Source organism: Dama dama, chromosome 1 (assembly GCF_033118175.1).
Source record: "Dama dama isolate Ldn47 chromosome 1, ASM3311817v1, whole genome shotgun sequence".
NCBI classification, from domain to species: domain Eukaryota; kingdom Metazoa; phylum Chordata; class Mammalia; order Artiodactyla; family Cervidae; genus Dama; species Dama dama.
Window position 1 is genome coordinate 80,271,673 of NC_083681.1, and position 20,577 is coordinate 80,292,249.

The 20,577-nt window shown below is 39.6% G+C and overlaps 3 pseudogenes; all 3 read right to left on the reverse strand.

The window, feature by feature from the left end:
* Positions 1–2,361: 2,361 nt before the first annotated feature.
* LOC133072411 (olfactory receptor-like protein HbA1) lies at positions 2,362–3,141 on the reverse strand (annotated as a pseudogene).
* A 13,135-nt stretch (positions 3,142–16,276) lies between these two features.
* Positions 16,277–17,220, reverse strand: LOC133056534 (olfactory receptor 5G9-like; annotated as a pseudogene).
* Positions 17,221–19,271: 2,051 nt separating this feature from the next.
* On the reverse strand, positions 19,272–20,155 carry LOC133072474 (olfactory receptor 5G25-like; annotated as a pseudogene).
* Positions 20,156–20,577: the final 422 nt, after the last annotated feature.

A 20,577-nucleotide genomic window follows, 5' to 3' on the forward strand; every position in this document is an offset into this window, starting at 1 on the left:
TATAAAATTAACACACAGAAACCCCTTGCATTCCTATACACTAATGATGAGAAAACAGAAAGAGAAATTAAGGAAACAATATCATTCACCATTGCAACAAAAAGAATAAAATACTTAGGAGTATATCTACCTAAAGAAACAAAAGACCTATATATAGGAAACTATAAAACACTGATGAAAGAAATCAAAGAGGACACAAACAGATGGAGAAACATACCATGTTCATGGATTGGAAGAGTCAATACTGTGAAAATGGCTATACTACCCAAGCAATCAATAGATTCAATGCAATCCCTATCAAGCTACCAATGGTATTTTTTCACAGAACTAGAACAAATAATTTCACAATTTGTATGGAAATACAAAAAACCTCGAATAGCCAAAGTAATCTTGAGAAAGAAAAATGGAACAGGAGGAATCAACCTGCCTGACTTCAGACTCTACTACAAAGCCACAGTCATCAACACAGTATGGTACTGGCACAAAGACAGAAATATAGATCAATGGAATAGAATAGAAAGCCCAGAGATAAATCCACGAACCTATGGACACCTTATCTTTGACAAAGGAAGCAAGGATATACAATGGAAAAAAGACAACCTCTTTAACAAGTCATGCTGGGAAAACTGTCAACCACCTGTAAAAGAATGAAACTAGAACACTTTCTAACACCATACACAAAAATAAACTCAAAATGGATTAAAGATCTAAATGTAAGACCAGAAACTATAAAACTCCTAGAGGAGAACATAGGCAAAACACTCTCCAACATAAATCACAGCAGGATCCTCTATGACCCACCTCCCAGAATATTGGAAATAAAAGCAAAAATAAACAAATGGGACCTAATGAAACTTAAAAGCTGTTGCACAACAAATGAAATGATAAGCAAGGTGAAAAGACAGCCCTCAGATTGGGAGAAAATAATAGCAAACGAAGCAACAGACAAAGGATTAATCTCAAAAATATACAAGCAACTCCTGCAGCTCAATTCCAGAAAAATAAATGATCCAATCAAAAAATGGGCCAAAGAACTAAACAGACATTTCTCCAAAGAAGACATACAGATGGCTAACAAACACATGAAAAGATGCTCAACATCACTCATTATCAGAGAAATGCAAATCAAAACCTCAGTGAAATACCATTACATGCCAGTCAGGATGGCTGCTATCCAAAAGTCTACAAGCAATAAATGCTCAAGAGGGTGTGGAGAAAAGGGAACCCTCTTACACTGTTGGTGGGAATGCAAACTAGTACAGCCACTATGGAGAACAGTGTGGAGATTTCTTAAAAAACTGGAAATAGAACTGCCATATGACCCAGCAATCCCACTTCTGGGCATACACACCGAGGAAACCAGATCTGAAAGAGACAAGTGCACCCCAATGTTCATCACAGCACTGTTTATAATAGCCAGAACATGGAAGCAACCTAGATGCCCATCAGCAGACGAATGGATAAGGAAGCTGTGGTACATATACACCATGGAATATTACTCAGTCATTAAAAAGAATTCTTTTGAATCATTTCTAATGAGATGGATGAAACTGGAGCCCATTATACAGAGTGAAGTAAGCCAGAAAGATAAAGACCATTACAGTATACAACACATATATATGGAATTTAGAAAGATGGTAATGATAACCCTATATGTAAAACAGAAAAAGAGACACAGATGTACAGAACAGTCTTTCGGACTCTGTGGGAGAAGGCGAGGGTGGGATGTTTCGAAAGAACAGCATCGAAACATGTATATTACCTAGGGTGAAACAGATCACCAGCCCAGGTTGGGTGCATGAGACAAGTGCTCAGGCCTGGTCCACTGGGAAGACCCAGAGGGATCGGGTAGAGAGGGAGGTGGGAGGGGGGATTGGGATGGGGAATACATGTAAATTAATGGCTGATTCATGTCAATGTTTGACAAAAACCACTACAATATTGTAAAGTAATTAGCCTCCAACTAATAAAAATAAATGTAAAAAAAAAATAAAAATAAAAGTCCAATTCCAAGCAGTCCACAGAAAAAGAAAATATATAGGCAGAGTGTTTTTTAAAAATAGTAGCTGATATTAAATAATAAACTTTTTCTGAAAATGATTGGACTATAAGGTGGCTGAAAGGAACCAAATTAAATGGGCTGTGGGTTTGAACTATAACTTTGGCTTAGTATACAGAAAAGATCACATACAAGGCTTAACGAATCCACATTGATTGACAAGATGAATGAATAATTGGATGGATGAATGGATAAAGGGGTACCACGGTGTTCCCAAATACTTGCTAGAGGCCTGGAACCTTAGGAATCCACACAGTCTATCCTTTTAGCTTTCTCCTGCAACTTCCTTTCTAGATAAGAATTTATGTCCTAGAAAACGTCCTCTTCAACACGGCCCTGCAGATAACATCTTTGACCTCCTTATTCCTCAAGCTATAGGTAAGTGGGTTCAACATGGGGATGCCTGCAGTGTAAACCACGGACACCACTTTGTCGAGACCTAGGGGGACGCGGGCACTAGGCCGCACATAAATAAAGAGAAGAGGGCCATACAGAATAGACACGGCTCTCGGATGTGCAGAACAGCGTAGACGAGGCTTCATGTCTCTCATCAGCAGAGCGGATCTTCAGGAAGGTGATGAGGCTGTCAGGCAGGAGTCCAGGACAGTCAGGCCAATGAAGACGCCCGCAGCTCCAGCCACGACAAAAACCACCCACTTGCTGAGACTGGTGTCCGCACGCACAAGGGAAAGCAGAGGGGGCAAGTCACAGAGGAAGCGATGGATGACATTGGGGCTGCAGAAAGGAAGGTGAAAAGCGTCATGGGGTTCACGAAGCCGATGACATAGGGACCCACCACCAGCTGGACTCAGAGTCTCTGGCCATGGCGACGGAACACAGCAGGAGGTTACAGATGCCGACACAGCGGTCATAGGCCACGGACGCCAGAGGACACCCTCCACGGCCGCAAAGAACCCAAAGCACCCATTGCCAAGCATAGCCCCGGAAAGACATGGCTCTCCTCCTCACAAAGAAGTCTGAGAGCATCCTGGGGCTCACGATATGTCCACGAAAGACAAGTGACTGGGGAAAAAGTACATGGGCCTACGAAGGCGGGAATCCATCTGTGTCAGAATAATCATACCCAAGTTCCCTGTTAGGTTGCTGAGGTAGAAACTCAGAGAGAGCAGGAAAAAGCAGGCCTGCAATTGAGGACTGAAATTCAAACCTGTGAAAATGAACTCTGTGACCCTCGTGTCGCTTTCATTAGCCAGGGACAGACTCTGGATTCCCCTGGAGAAGAGCAGAGAAATTTGGTAAACACATCTTCAAAAAGGGGACACAGAAACAATAAACTAATCCCTAGGAGAGCATACAACATTTAGTTGCATGCTGTGGCTAAAGAAACAGAAGTGAACTAGAGACCAGGGAAAACGATCAGATTTGAACCTATAATATTGCAAGGCTCCATAGGAATCCATCAGTATATGGGTGAGAAATCCACAGCCTAGAAATTCAAAGTCCCATAACCAATAGCAGAGAAAATTCCAGAATAAGTATCCAGTAATTCCAACTTCAGTGAACTTTTCCAGAGTTCACCAGGTGGGTACACACCCAGTGAAGTGATGTAGGAGAGTGAAATGAAACAAGCAGAGAAGAATGAGCAGCGGGTCAGTTTCAGGCCACGTGCTGTGCACTTTGGGATTACAACTTAAGCCTGAGTGCATCTTCTGCAAGTGCCCGGACCCTAGGAAGTTACATTTCTTCACCTGTGAAGTAGGAGTAATAATAGTAATATCTACCTTGTAAAGTGCTGTGAGGATTAAATGAGTCAATGCATGCAAACATTTAACAGAGTCTTATTGAGCTCCTAGTAAGTGCACACTAATTATTGGCTTTTTTGCCTTACATATTGTCTTTAACAAGCCTGCAAGCTAAACATCATTATTTCCTTTTACATAGGAGGAAAATAAAAGTTTAATCCATGTTCCCTATACTAGTGACTTGCAGAAGTGGGCTTTGAGTAATTACCTGTCAAAACAGACTGTACTCTTTCTTTTTTCACACTGTAACAGTGTTTCCTGGGTCTTCATAAATCCTTTCATCTTACAGAGATCAAACATTGTATATTGCAATAGCAGTACAGAATAATGCATTTTGGCTTCCTATTTTTTTGAGGTTACAGCCAATGGTCATTAGTGGGAAGCCCATAGGATAATAGAATGCTGAGTTTAAGCATCACTTTATGGAAACAGTACACGGAAGAAACCATGAAAAGAGCCTAAATAAGCCCAACTCTATATCCTCTATGTATTCTCTTTTCATGCACTATAAGAGTGGCCTTGGTTAAGTCAGCTGATCTCCTTGAACCTGAGTTGCCTCATTCAACGTGGCTGAAACCCTGTAACTTGATCTCTCAGAACTCTTACTCACTTAGAATGAGAGGGTTGATGTGTAAGTGCTCAGAAAACTGCTCATACTTAAAATTTTTATTAGCCCAGGAATATTGGGGTTTATCATCACACGTATGCTAGCACTTCTCCTTCACTTTTTTATTTTGAAATTTATTATTCAACTATAGCAAGGCTATACCTCTGAGGCCCAATAATACAGCTTGCATGATATTCTTCACTTCAGGGAAATTAAAGAGAAAGAAAGGATGGGCCGTCAAACCATCCACCCGTCACACGCACCGCTTGTTTACACCTTCACCAGGGTCACTCAGGTACTTCATCTCAGTCTTCCACTTGCCCTTTGCCGAAAGCTCATCAGCTCCTCTCCTGAGTCTTGGTTTCTAAACCTGCTGAAGCCTTCTTTACTTACGCGTTTATTTTTGGCCGTGCTGGGACTTCACGGCTGAGCGGGTCTTGCCGTGGGCGCGGGAGCGGAGGCTCCTCTCTGGCTGCAGTGCTCCGGTTTTCATCGTGGTCCTTCTCCTGTCGTTGAGCTCAGGCCGGAGGGTGCTCGGGCCTCCGTAGTTGCAGCCCTTGGGCTCGGCGGTTGCAGTGTGCGGACTCCAGCATGAGCTCAGTAGTTGTGAGCACCCGCCAGGCTGATCCACGGCATATTCGATCTTCCCAGGTCAGAGATCAAACCCGTGTCTCCTGCATTGGCAGGCGGACTCTCTACCATTGAGCAGCCAAGGAAGCCCCTGCCCAAGCCTTCTGCATGACATTTTAATTTCTCAGTTTTCCGATGTGGCTTGATGCCTAGAATAGACTACGGGGCTCCAACAGGTGAGACCACACAGGCGGAGGAACACAAGTCACTCTGGGGTTCAGAGCACTTAGGATAATAACAGCACAGCCCACAATAACCTTCTTTTAGCAAGGAGAAAGGAGATCACCCAGGTGACTTAGACTGGAATGTGAATTGAATTCGGAGCTTTTATTTTCCCCTTTTCCTGCTGCTAAGACATCTCTGATCCATTTTATACTCATGTTATAATATTTTGGGCCAATTGCACAACCTAAACTTTTCTCTACCTAGGTTATCTCTTCTTAGACCTTGCTCAACCATCCAGCAAAGATGGGGATCATGCCATCATAGCCATGAATCAAATATAAAATTTATTTTCAATTTACTTCATTTATGTTCTCCTGAACTTGCTAAAATTCAGGTAGGAAAAGGAACAGATAATGATTTAGAAGTTCAACTTACATTTCAATGGAGTCCCTCTTCTTTAAAGATGGCGAGAAGAACTAAAGTAAAAAGGAATCAAGTTTCTTAGCTTTCATCTCTTCCCTTATCTTCACACATAGAATGGGTCCAAATTTTCAATAGTCACTTGATTTTACTTTTTACTTTCTTCCAAAAGGAAAATATGGAAGACTCCACTGTGACACAAAGAGTCTTAGTCAACTAACTAAAACTCCCCTGAATTACTTGCATCATTTTCTCTTTGTTCTTATTGAAGATGTCCTGTCCCCAAAGTGTACTGTACCTTGGGAAAGAACAGTTAAGGGCAAGTGCAATTAAAATTCTGCATTACAGCCTCAATCAGTCCAATGAGATCTATTTTCTGATAATTTTATATTTGTTTCTAACTAGATATAGGCTCTCCATTTTCTCTAGTTCCAAGCTACACAAGGAAACCCTATGGAATCCTTTGTAAATTAAAGTAGTAGAGGGGACTTCTTTGGTATCCGGTGGTATCTGATATCCAGACTTTGCCTTCCGATGCAGGAGGTGCAGGTTCAGTCCCTGGTAGGGGAGCTAAGATCCCTTGTGCTTTGTGGCCAAACAACCAAAATAACATAAAACAGAAGCAGTATAGTAACAAACTCAAAAAAGACTTTAAAAATGATCCACATCCAAAAAAAAAAAAAAAAATCTTAAAAAATAATGAAGAAAATGTGAACAGACTTTTACTGTGATTGATAAGCTGATGCTGCCACCTGGTGGAAACATTTAACGCCACCTTGAAAAGGAACGATAACAACGTTACTTCACTAGGAACCTTGCCTACGCTTTATTTGAACACAGCCTATACTCAATACATTCAGTATAGGGGCAATATAGCAGAAAGTGGGCTTCCCTAGTGGTCAGACTTTAAGGAATCTGCCTGCAATGCCGGAGATGTGGATTCAATCTCTGGGTCAGGAAGTTCCTCTGGAGAAGGGCATGACTACCCACTTCAGTATTCTTGCCTGGAGAATTCCATGGACAGAGGAGCCTGGGGGCTACAGTCCACGGATCACAAAGAGTCAGACACAACTGAGCGACTAACGCTTTCTGTATTCACTGAAGCTTCCCTGGTCGCTCAACGATAACAAGTCTGCGGGCAATGCAGGAGACACAGGTCCCATCCCTGGGTTGGAAAGATCCCCTGGAGAAAGGAACGACAGACCACTCCAGTACTTTTGCCTGGAGAATCCCATGGACAGAGGAGCCTGGTGGGCTACAGTCCATGGGGTCAGAGGGTCAGACACGACTGAGTGATTATCACTTTCACTTCACTGTATTCACTGAGACCTGTTAAATAGGAGATGAATAAAAAGGTGGAGGGGATCTTTCATTAAGAATGGAAATAGTGCATCTCATGGTACTGAAGGTACAACAAATTTTAACAAACTTTGACCCTCTTGTTTTCAAGTAATACTAAATATTTAAAATCGGGTTTATAACAGTTTAGAAAATAAGGTCATTTTGAGGGAATCTTTATTAACATGATATTGGAGCAGGGCTAGAATGAGTCTTAGAGTTAATGTTTTATCACATTCCTTTCAAAATACCCTAAGATAGATTTGTTGTTGTTGTTGTTTAGTCGCTAAGTCATGTCAGACTCTTTGCGACTCCATGGACTGTATTCCGCCAGGCTGCTCTGTCCGTGGGATTTCCCAGGTAAGAATTCTGCAGTGGGTTGTCATTTCCTTCTTCAGGGGATCTTCCCGACTCCTGGATCGAATCCATGTCTCCTGCATGGGCAGGCGGATTCTTTACTGCTGAGCCACTGGGGAAGCCTAAGATAGAGCTAACAAATTTCTAGTGAATAAACTACTTCAGAGTCATATATTTTCCTAGACACTCGTGATAAAGAAGTAGTATTTCTCCAGGACATTTGGTAAATAAGAATTCCTCTTTTCCTGGGCTATTAAAACTTTATAAAATTTAATTAGGAACAGATATTGTCTTATGCCTATAAAGATGATAAGATGGAATTTTTATTAACTTGAAGAATGTTGTACACCCATGGCTTATTCATGTGAATGTATGGCAAAAGCCACTACCATATTGTAAAGCAATTAGCCTCCAATTAAAATAAATTAATTTACAAAAATAAAAAATTAATATATAAAAAAAGAAAGTTATAGCATTTACTTTGCAAATCAAATTTAAAAATCAACAAAACCTACAGTCAATACTGCTATAAATATGCTTTTATATAAAAAAGAATATTAATAATAAAAATAATAAAATATCACTTACAATCTTCTGAGCACTATTTTATGATCTCTTACTTATTTTTATATTCATACAGTGCCTCACATAATGTTATCCCCATTTCATAGATGACCAAAATAAATCTTTTGTTTAAATTATCTGTAATACTAAACACTGCTTTTTATTTTAAATTTTGCATTATGTAGTCTCACTTGCATAATGTGAAATTAACTGGGACAATCCCATTTAACTTCCCTCTTTCTGCCTCTGTCTCTGTCTCTCTGCCTCTCTCACACACACAAAATCTAAGCACATTAAAAATGAGTGTTTTTTTTTTTTTTTTTCAGAGTGTTTCTCACATTGCTCTGGCATGGGAAATTGTGAAAACGATGTCTTTCTCTCATCAAAATATCTTCTTTAAACCTTCCTCTCTCTTTCCTCAAAGTTTCATTTCAAATGTGTTTGTCTGTCTGACCAGATCTCCCTTTTTCCTTCTTTGGCAACAGAGTCACTCTTGTATTGTAAATAACTTGTCCATTCCACACCTGGTAGGGCTGTCAATCATGAGACCCCACCTTCCCCAAATCACTGAGGTAAGTACTTGCTCCAGCAGAGGAAATCAGTGAGGAAACCCCAACACTCTGGATGCAGCCACCAGATTACTAAGCACGAGCTGGGTCAAAATCAGCATTTGTTTCTCTTGAAGGGTGTCAAATGGAGAGAGATACAGTAAATAGAAACTATTTCTTTACTATCTTCTCTGAATATTACTATATTTTAATGCACTAAACCTAAAAACCAAGTCAACAGTCAACCAAAGTATGGTACAGATATGCTGTTTCCACCTTCTGCCTCCAAAATAGGCATCTGGGTTAATTTGAATTAGGATTATCTATTCCTATGATATAAAACTCAAAGTAAGTGACTTTAAAAAAGTATTTAAAGGAATTTATTTTTGCCACAATATAGGACTAATAGAGTTGTACAAAGTATCAGGGATACGAATGCTTCCTCATGGTCCAAAGTGATTGCTCAAGTTCCAGCCATTAAAGCTGCATTCCAGGTCTCAAAGGGGAGCTAGCTGAGAAGAAAGGCACTCTCTGAAAGTATAAGAAGACTTCCTATAGGTACCTCACAAATCTTCCACTTACCCATCAGGACTTAGTAACATGTCAACACCCAATTACAAAGGACAGTGAGAAATGCAGTCTTTTATACTGGCTTCCCCGGTAGCACTAGTGGTGAAGAACCCACCTGTCAGTGCAGGAGACATAAGAGATGCGGGTTCAATCCCTGGATGGAGAAGATCCCCTGGAGAAGGAAATGGTAACCACTCTAGTATTCTTGCCTGGAGAATCCCACGGACAGAGAAGAGTCAGACACAATGAAAGCGACTTAGCACGCATACATACAGGTTTCAATGTACCAACCAAACATAGGTCATCTATTAAAGATGGGCAGAACGAAATATGGGATCTCTCTTGAGTAGTTTCTGCCGCAGAAGCAGATGGGGTCCGTTTACTTCTCCTCATCTATTATTTTTCCTCAGTGATCTGACTATGATGATGCCATCAAAACAATAGCTAGAAGTATAAGCTTTACTGTCTGAGGATCTGAGTTGGAACCCCCAACCCCACTACAGACCAGCTGCACGATCCTGACTCCATTGCAAGATGCACTCCACCCCTTTATGCTCTCCTTTTGTGGTAGTGCTGGTCACAGTTTGATTTGTCTTTATTTGCAAGTCTCTCTCCTCTCAGTGGAATGTAAGCCCCATGGAGGAAGGGTCTTTGCTTGTGTGGCTCACAGATAAATCCTCAGAACCTGGGATACTGCCTACCAAGCATCGTGCTATTATTCTAAGTCATCACAAGTGTATTTGTTAATTGTATGAATTATTTTGGCAATTAAAACTCCTGTTGAAAAGAATATTTAATAAGAATAGTCCAATTAAAAATATTTAGGATTTATAATTTAAATAGGCAAAGTAATATTCCCTAAGAAATCTTTTCGAATATTACATGTACATACACAGAAAAATACTGAAAAAAATATAAACAAATGATTTAACACAAATGTTCTGTACAGATCAACCATATTATATAAGGACTTTTGTTTTTGTAATATCCCATTATCTCATAAAATAGATTGCATACACTGATATATTTCTGAGTTCTACATATACTATACAAATACAAATATACAAGAAATAACTGGAGTAAATATATGAAAATATCTGCAGTTTGTATATGTGACTAGTACAACTACATGTGATTTTTATCTCTTTCATGTTCTATTTTCCAAATATCCTAGAGTGACGTAAAGTACCAGCTCCAGAAGTGTCTTTTATTATTTTTCTTAGGCAATGATAAAAATATTTTAGAATTTTAGTCACATATATTTTATATTCTTATTAGTTTTTTTTTTTTTTTTTGCTGGATTTTTTACACTGAATTGTATAATAACCCAAGTAAGTTGAAATATCCTTTCAATTTAAAAAAACAAAAAAACTGCCCCATCATTTCTAAGGGGGGTAAAAACCATGGTCCAAGAAAGTAATTTATAGAATGGCTCAAAACCTCTTGTCACACTCAATGGGATCCCTTGTGAAGGATACAGACAAATCTACTCTCCATTGGTATCATTATATCTGACTTCAACCCCATTATGTTTGGCTTTGAAATGGCTCAAGTAAGATTTGGGGAGGGTGCAGTCACTGACCCATCACCCTGAGTTCAGATGGGAACCACTTCCAGCTAAATGGAAGGTCCACTGTTTGAATGAGCTCCATATAAAGCCTCCACAGCCTTGACAAAAATGGAACGTCAACTCAGATAATCCCAGTGTGTTTCAGGACCCGAGAGCCCCTAATCCTTTCTAAAGGTTGGGTTCTGCATCAAGAGATATTTCAGATGCTCAGGGACTTACAGTGAACACAGTATCCTCGTTCCTGACCAATTACTCTTTCTTAAATTCTTTGTAAATCTTTCCTTCTTTGATTGAAAACTAAAATGAGGTATTCTTTGCCCTGATGGAGTCTCCAGACATGAGATGAACAAATTCTAAGCCTATAGAACCAACACTGTTTCTAGCATCACTTTAACTCCCCAGAGACGCAAGAGTCAGTCTTTCTAGAGGAGGAGGATGAACTGTGGTTTGCATCAATTACTGCTGAGATTCAGAGTGGTCACTGGATGACCGTGAATGATTCCCTGGCTTTTTTCTTATGTAGCTATCCTCCCAGATTGCTTCAAAGGGGCCCAGAGTCATCTCACTTGGCCCAGGGGAAACACGTGAGTCATGAGCTCTCTGTGGACTTAGGCTCAGGCAGAACTACCTAGACTCAAATAACTCAGGTGTAGTAGGTTTTTGTATTCTTGCCACCTCTTCTTAATACCTTCTGCTTCTGTTAGGTCCATACCAGTTCTGTCCTTTATTGAGCCCACCTTTGTATGAAATGTTCCCTTGATATCTTATCTCTAATTTTCTTGACAAGATCTCTAGTATCTCCTATTCTATTATTTTCCTCTATTAAGGCACTGATCACTAAGGAAGGCTTTCTTATCTCTCCATGCAATTCTTTGGAACTCTGCATTCAAATGGATATTTCTTTCCTTTTCTCCTTTGCCTTTCACTTCTCTTCTTTTCACAGCTATTTGTAAGGCCTCCTCAGACAGCTGTTTTGCTTTTTTGCATTTCTTTTTCTTGGGGGTGGTCTTGCTCCCTGTCTCCGGTACAATGTCATGAACCTCTGTCCATAGTTCATCAGGCACTCTGCCTATCAGATCTAATCCCTTGAATCTATTTCTCACTTTCATAAGGTATTTGATTTAGGTCATACCTGAATAGTCTAGTGGTTTTCCCCACTTTCTTCAATTTAAGTCTGAATTTAGTAATAAGGAGTTCATAATTTGAGCCACAGTCAGCTCCCAGTCTTATTTTTGCTGATTGTATGGAGCTTCTCCATCTTTTAATCAATCTGATTTCAGTGTTGACCATCTGGTGATGTCCGTGTGTAGAGTCTTCTCTTGTGTTGTTGGAAGGGGGTGTTTGCTATGACCAGTGCGTTCTCTTGGCAGAACTCTATTAGCCTTTGCCCTGCTTCATTCTATACTCCAAGGCCAAATTTGCCTGTTACTCCAGGAGTTTCTTGACTTCCTACTTTTGCATTCCAGTCCCCTATAATGAAACGGACATCTTTTTTGGGTGTTAATTCTAGAAGGTCTTGTAGGTCTTCATAGAACCATTTAACTTTGGCTTCTTCAGCATTACTGGTCAGGGGATAGACTTGTATTACCGTGATATTCAATGGTTTGCCTTGGAAACGAACAGAGGTCATTCTGTCCTTTTTGAGACAGCATCCAAGTACTGCATTTTGGACTCTTTTGTTGACTATGATGGCTACTCCACTTCTCCTAAGGGATTCCTGCCCACAGTGGTAGATATAATGGTCATCTGAGTTAAATTCACCCATTCCTGTCCATTTTAGTTCACTGATTCCTAATATGTCGATGTTCTCTCTTGCCATCTCCCGTTTGACCACTTCCAATTTGCCTTGATTCATGAACCTAACATTCCAGGTTCCTATGCAGTACTGCTCTTTACACCATCAGACCTGGCTTCTATCACCAGTCACATCCACAACTGGGTGTTGTTTTTGCTTTGGCTCCATCCCTTCATTCTTTCTGGAGTTATTTCTCCATTGATCTCCAGTAGCATATTGGGCACCTACCAACCTGAGGAGTTCATCTTTCAATGTCCTATCTTTTTGCCTTTTCATACTTTTCATGGGGTTCTCAAGGCAAGAATACTGAAGTGGTTTGCCATTGCCTTCTCCAGTGGGCCACACTTTGTCAGATCTCTCCACCATGACCCGTCCGTCTTGGGTGGCCCCACTCGGCATGGCTTAGTTTCATTGAGTTAGACAAGGCTGTGGCCCTGTGATCAGATTGGCTAGTTTTCTGTGATTGTGGTTTCAGACTGTCTGCCCGCTGATGCCCTCTCTCAGTGCCTACTGTCTTACTTGGGTTTCTCTTACCTTGGATGTGGTTTTTGGTCTCTAGGTGATTTTTTTTTAATGTTGCTGTATATTTCTTCTAGTCCAAAAGCATAGGTGAATTGGATCAGATTTGTGACTGTATCTTATAATATCAAATTTAAAACATTTTTAAAAAATATCAAATTTAGTATTAGAAATTCAACTGTCAAAAAACTCATCAGAGATTGGGGCAGGAAGAAATGAGAGAATGCTCTAGAAATTTTCTTTGGTGCAGAGATCTAATAAAGATATTTTAAGGAATTGTGTGTGTGGTTCAAAGGGCTTCCCAGATGGTGCTAGTGGTAAAGAACCCACATGCCAATGCAGGAGACATAAGAGATATGGGTTCTTTCCCTGGGTGGGGAAGATTCCCCTGGAGGGGGCCATGGCAACCCACTCCAGTATTCTTGCTTGGAGAATGCCATGGACAGAGGAGCCTGGGGGGCTACAGTCCATAGGGTCACAAATAGTCAGATAAGATTGAGGCAATGTAGCACTCACGCTTGTGGTTCAAAGTCAAGATGAAGAGCAATCTCTTGGCAGCAGGATTTGATGCACCGAGCATGGGGTTTGAACTTTATTCTTTTCCTGGGAAAGTGATAAGCAATCATGGCATCCAAATGACAGGAACATAAGTTCTGATCAAGCAGCCTCTCCTTTTTCCATTCATTCAGAAGCCTTGCTAAACGGTATAGAATCATAAGAACATTCCCAGTTCATTTGATTTTCATAGAAGTTCTTTTCTCCCCCATATCCTGTATTGGATATGAATTTAGGTCTTAGAAAAAAAAGTCTTCTTTTTTATAAATATTCCTTTTGTTGTTGAGACCTTAGGGTTAAAGGCTTCACTCCTTTAGAGAAAGTCAGGAAAACTCGGAAGACTAACTCATAGATAGAGACATGATTCTCATCCAGTGTAGAGATCACACAGGGTAAAAGCAAGAATGAAAGCCTGTGCCCTCCAGCAGCTGAGTGAATTCTCACATTGGCCATAAGGAGGCAAACAGAGAGCACATGGGCTGTAGCCCACCAGGCTCCTCTGTCCATGGGATTCTCCAGGCAAGAATACTGGAGTGGGTTGCTATTCCCTTCCCCGGGCTATCTTTAGGACCCAGGGTTGGAACCAGGGACTCCTGCATTGCAGGCAAATCTTTACCATCTGAGCCACCAGGGAAACCCCTTTTTGACTTTCTTTCACATGCAGATGGCTAGATCAAATCTATAACTCCAGACACAAACAGTAACAATGGATGTTGGGAACAGAGGGTCTCATCATGTTGCATTATTCTGTAAATATAAACATTCCATAATAAAAATATTTTTGAGTAAAAATACATTGGATGAAGTGTCAGAGCATTTGATGGCAAATAGTAGGGTGATGTCTTAGAAATGACCTGGAGAATACTTGGAAATCAACAGCTGTCATGAGCTATGATGGTGTTCACAAACCCAAGAGCAGAAACCCCCTCCACCACTGTAACACATCATCTGTGTGACTCAGCAAATAAATAGAGCTTGGTTTCCAGAAGATAGTTAGATACCATAGATGATTAGAGGACCCACTTACCATCTGCCAGAACCCCAAGAACCTCTGCTCTAAGGCACAGATCAGAACAGTGATAATTTTCTTTCCAGCAAGAGAAAGAAAAGTCACCTCATTTCACTATTAGCAGCAAACACATACACATCTGAAATGGTTCATCCCAGCCTCCATCTAATTAACTGTTTCTGCAATAAATAATTAATAGAAATTAAATGGAGGAAATTTCTGAGCTAACTTCCTGATCCTTTTAATAGCATCCTACTAGCGCTATTTCTGTCTCTGACTATTTAGCACATGCCTCATTCCTGCAGAGACAACAGCTTCATTGAATGCACTATTATTCCTAGCCTGTACACTGGCTCCACGTCTTGGTATCCAGTTGATTCCATAGTGTGCTCACTTCCCTTGAACCCAAGTCACATCATTACCAGTCCAGTCCCTGTAATGTGCTATTCTTAGTATAGTTGCAATGTTCAAAGCAGGCACAACAACTTCTGGAGTGAGGAAGAAGGATTGTGACACTATCCTTTCATCAATACTGCCTGAGAAATCATTTGCTTATCCAACAACCCTATCAAGATATTTATCTGGGCAGAGGTTTGAGCTAGATTCTACACCCTAGTTCTTTCCTACATCACTACTCAAGCGTGTCTGTTTTTTGTTTTGTTTCCCCACTCATATGTGGATCTCTGTATAGCCTAAAGATAAATTGTACATTTTTAGATCACCAATAGCTATCAGGGCTAAAATTAGATGTTAGAATTTAGTTTATACCAAATAGATACTTTTCAAAAATCACTTAACTTTTATGAAAATGATTGCAATTTGTTTAATTCCTCTTTAGATTCTTCTGAGGTTGAGGGGAGCAGAAAGGTGTTGAAATATGTTTTATCTTCATTCTATTGTATTTTTTTAATTTGGAAAGTATAACAGAAAAATACTAACAAGACAATAAGAAATAAATTTTCTGCATTTTAATTACCAATAACTTCTCAGCACATTGTTTCTGATTTTTTAGAAGTTTTCTCATTTTTTTCATTCATTTCTTTGTGATTTATTTCTACTTTCTGTCATAAGCTATCGCTATCCTTATTTGAAAGAACTAGGGAAAACTGAAAATTAATACTAAAGTAATAGTTGGAAAACTAAAGAGTAAAAGTATATGTAGAGAGGCAAATGGGAACTATTGCTAGGACTTGTCACTTGGTGGAAGAATAAGAATACTGGATTTTTTTTTTTTTTTCCTTTTGGCTAACATTTTTCTTCACTTACTTAGCTGCATTTTCTTTTTATCTTCAGTGATCATGATATTGTATTTTTGGAAGATAAGAAAATAAGCGTAATAGATATTAAAAATAATGTATGGAGGGTTATTTACTTTTTAAAGTCATATGTAAGAGAAGTAAATGTTCTGTTTGATATTTTCAACTCTACATGTAAGGATAGGAGTAATGTTTGCTGTTCCAAAGAATCTCACCTCATCTGGACATTTCTGTTGGTCCAACTAGTGTGAGAGTATTAGTAACTAGGTTACTTCAACATTTATTAGATTTGATCATATTCTCAGTAATGAAGATGTTTGAGGAGAAAGAATTGCTCTAAGTTTGGGTGATTGGGAATTTTTATCACTAATAGGGACATGATGAAATGGAGCTTTTTTAAAAAGGTACTAAAATAAAAATCATGTAGAAGAATGGAAGGATAGCACCCCCCAAATTCTGCAAATTTTTTAGCATCTTTGGATGATGGTCAGATAGTCTAGCCATGTCTGGAAGCTTTACTTTTTAATGTATTTTCTGTTTTAGATGGAAATTTAACTTTTGAGGCAAAACTTTCTCCTGGCGATGGTCCTGCGCATAGCAGCTTTCACTTCTTTATTTCTCAAGCTGTAGATGAGAGGATTCAACATGGGAATCACTGCTGTGTAGAACACTGCCACCACCTGATTGAGATCCAGAGCGAAAACTGCTCCTGGCCTCACGTAGATAAAGAAGAGAGTCCCATACGAGATGGAGACAGCTGTGAGATGGGAAGAGCAGGTGGAGGAGGCTCTGTGCCTCCCATGAGCAGAGCGGATGCTCAGGATAGAGATGGGGATGTGAAAATAGGAGACTAATATAGTCTGGCTGCTGACCACAAGTACAGCTCCAGCCACGATGAAAACTAGCAATTTATTGATCCGTGTGTCAGCACATACCAGAGATAGAAGCGGGGACATGTCACAGAAGAAGTGATTGATAATGTCGGAACCACAGAAGGGAAGTCGGAAAGCAGCTGTTGTGTGGGTCATGGTGTTCAGAAATCCAGCAGCGCAGGGTCCAACCACCAGCTGTATGCAGGGTCTGTGGGATGGGACAACTGAACACCGCAGTGGGGTTCAGATGGCCACGTAGCGGTCATAAGCCGTGGGTGCCCGGAGAAGGCACTCCGTGGCCACAAGAGCCCAGAGGACCACCGCTGCAAGGCGCAGCCTAGGAAAGAAATGGCTTTCCTTTCAGCGAAGAAGTCTCTGAGCATCTTGGGGCCAACCACGGACGAAAAGCAGACATCCACAAAGGACAGGTGACTGAGAAAAAAGTACATCGGTGTGTGCAGGCGGGAATCCATCCGGACGAGGATAATCATGCCCAGGTTTCCGGTCATGGTAACAAGGTAAAAAAGAAGGAAGAGCAAGAAGAGGAAGCCTTGCGCATGCGGATGGTACTCTAAGCCTGTGAAAATAAACTCTGTGATCCTTGTATAGTTTTCACCAGCCATTGGTTAGTTCGGCCTCTAGAGTGAGAAAAAACAAGAAATTGATAGTGCACAAAGCTTTAAATTACTTAAAAGCATAGCATTATCCATAAGAAAAGAAATTGCAGGTTTTCAGTTTAGGAACACTGGCATAAAAAAAGCTAGAATAAAACGCCAGCAAATCAAATACAGTTCTAAAGAGCAACATGGCTTAAATGTTTTAGAGAGAAAATTAGGGTTTAACTAAGAGTTTGTTTGACATTAGAAAACCTATAAATTATTTTAAATGTTGGTTAGTCTTATTTTCCCATAAATCCATTTAACTCATCTTGAACTTTTGAAGATAGATAGAGAAGCAGAAATAGGTTTAAAAAATGAGTTGAACTTACATGTCAGTGAGTTCCTTTCTTCTTTAGAGAATTAACACTGGAGTGCAAACCGTGCTCTTTTTTCAGCATGCATCGCATCTTCCCACCCCAACCTGTGCCTTTGCACAGAGAAGAAGTCCAACTTTCAAGTAGTCACTTGGTTTTATTCTTAGTTTTTTTCCCCAAGGAAGTAGGAAGATTCCACTCTGAAAAAAAATTTAAAAATACCCACATGAATTAAGGTTTTCAGAAGTAGTTACATCATTTTTCTTGTTCTGGGAGAATTTGTTTCCCTAAAGTATGCCATATCTTGGGAATTTTATTAAGAGGAAATTAAAATGTTCTTGCTGCCTCTAAATGCTTTTAAAAATCCTCTGGGATCAAGATATTTGTTTTCTGTTTGACTCCTTTTCTTACCTCCTTCTTTAGCTACTTACAGAGTAAAACTTCAGTGTAATGATGACACAATTTCTGGAACTGTTTATCTAAAGTTCATTATCATGGAAAATTTTCCACAGGGTACCTTATTTGACATTGTGATCATTTTAATTAGTGTCTTTTTCCAATACAAACCAAAAAAAAAAATCACTGAGAATCAAAATGTGTGAAGAATTTCTATTATATTTACACAGGTTTTTTTCATGAAAAATTGAGAGATGTTTCACTGACAAAGGTAAGCCTGATGCTGCATTGGAGCTTTACCAGCCATCTTGCTGATTTCTAGTGAGATTGAGCAACTTTGCAATATTTACAGGACACTTACATACTTTATTAAAGAACATGGAGGCATTCTGTACTTCATATGCACAAAGCATATGATTACAACAGCAAAATCCCGATAAATTATTACTATGACTAAAGAGTATAGAGGATATAAAAGGCCTTGGGAATAAACCTACGCCAAATATGAAGGTAATATTAGAGAGTGCTATGGTTATGTAGTTCCTGAATATCTCACTTTTTTCAGGTTTATTGATATATAATTAACATAATATTGTATTAGTCCAAGGTATACAGCATAATGACTCAATATTTGTCTACATTGCAAAATGATTACCCCAATTAGCTTATCAGTCACCTAACAGAGTTCTGAATTTTATTTCTCAAGATGCGAATGATTAAAATCTCTTCTCTCAGCATCTTGCAAATATAAAATACAGTATTGTTAGCTATAGCAACTATGCTTTATTTTACAGCCCCAGGACATATTTCTCTTATAACTGAAAGTTTTAAACTTTTGACCTTAATACATTTTTTAATATTCTATGTTTAAAGGGTCAAGGTCAAGATTACAGACAATGAGAGATCTCAACACACTGTAAGAAAAATGAAAGTACTAAGTCACTGCTGTGATTAAAACGTTTACTCAGGACTTAACAAAGAACTTCTGATATCCTAGTCATAAAATTTTTCATATGAATAAGAATATTTTTAAGTCTTGGGATTCAATAGTCTACTCTTTTGAGTTTAAAGTTCTAAAATCCATCCCTACTGAATCAGAAATGAGAAAAACAAAGTGAGAAAATTATAACCTAAAACATTGTATGACTTGTCAATGACCCAAAATCTCAACATAAAATAAAGATTCTCTATACCCAGCCCATGTGGTTACATCTTGCATACAGATTACTCTCAATCTGTAGTATAAATGGTGTTCCCGTTTATTTACCCGTAAGAAACTTCTTCTTTCAAACATCCTTTGAATGATTATTTTACTTCCTTGTTTCTCAGGCTATAGAGAAGTGGGTTCAACATGGGAATCAGGGCTGTGTAGAACACAAAAACCACTTTATTAATATCCAGGGAGAAACTGGAACTTGGACGTACATAGATGAAGAAGAATGTCCCATAAATGCTGGAGACAGCAGTTAGGTGTGAAGAGCAGGTGGAGAAGGCTTTCCCCCTCCCGTCAGCAGAGCAGATGCTCAGGATAGTGATGACAATTAAATGTAGGAGACCAAGACAATCTGGCTATTGGGTACTCCTGGAGCTCCAGCCAAGATGAAAGTAAAACTTCATTGACCCGTATGTCTGCACATGCCAGGGAGAGAACAGGAAGGAGGTCACAGAAGAAGTGAGTGATTTTTGGACCACAGTAAGGCAGGTGAAAGGTGAAAGTTTATGGATCACGGTGCTTATAAGGCCCACGGTATAAGGAGTTACCACCAGCTGCCCACAGACTCAATGAGACATAATGAGTGTGTACAACAGGGGCTTACAGATGGCCATATGCCAGTCGTATGCCATGGAAGCCAGGAGGAAACACTCAGTCACTACACACTGACCAAAAGACCAGATCTGGGCCGCACAACCAAAAAAAGAGATGAGTTTTGTCTCCACAAAGATGTCAGTTAACATCTTAGGACCAATGACAGAAGAGGAACAGACGTCCACAAGGGACAAGTGGCTGAGAAAAACGTTCATGTGGCTGTGGAGTCGAGAATCCATCCAAATGAGAGTGATCACCCCAAGTTTCCCAGAAAAGTGGCAACAGAAACCAAGAGAAATATCACACAAAGAACAACCTGGAGCTGGAAGTGATTTGCCAAGCCCACGGAAACAAACTCAATCACCAGAGTTTCATTTTCCATAATCCATTTCTCTGATCTAATCTGTAATGAGAAAGAGAGAGATCTTTCTTTGGAGTCAATTCATAATTGGGTTTCCTCATTTTAAAAATGAATGAATCTTTTACCTTTTTTACATTTACAAGGTAGATTGACAGACAACACTCCTGACTTCTATCTCTGAGTGGTCACCCATACACTTATTGTTTGCATGATATTAAGTCACTAAACCTCAGTTTCTTCTTGATTAAAACAGAAATTTTTTAAGAGAATCATAGGTTTTTAGATATAGAAGTAGTTTGGGAGATTATCTAAAGCAATTCCTTTAACTGTGCCAGATTACATTTCTAAAAATCCTTGCCTTTGAACCAAGGATATTATTTTAAGACACATTTCGCAGATAAGGTATCATGTGCATTTGATGAATTCAGGCTGATAGTTCTCAC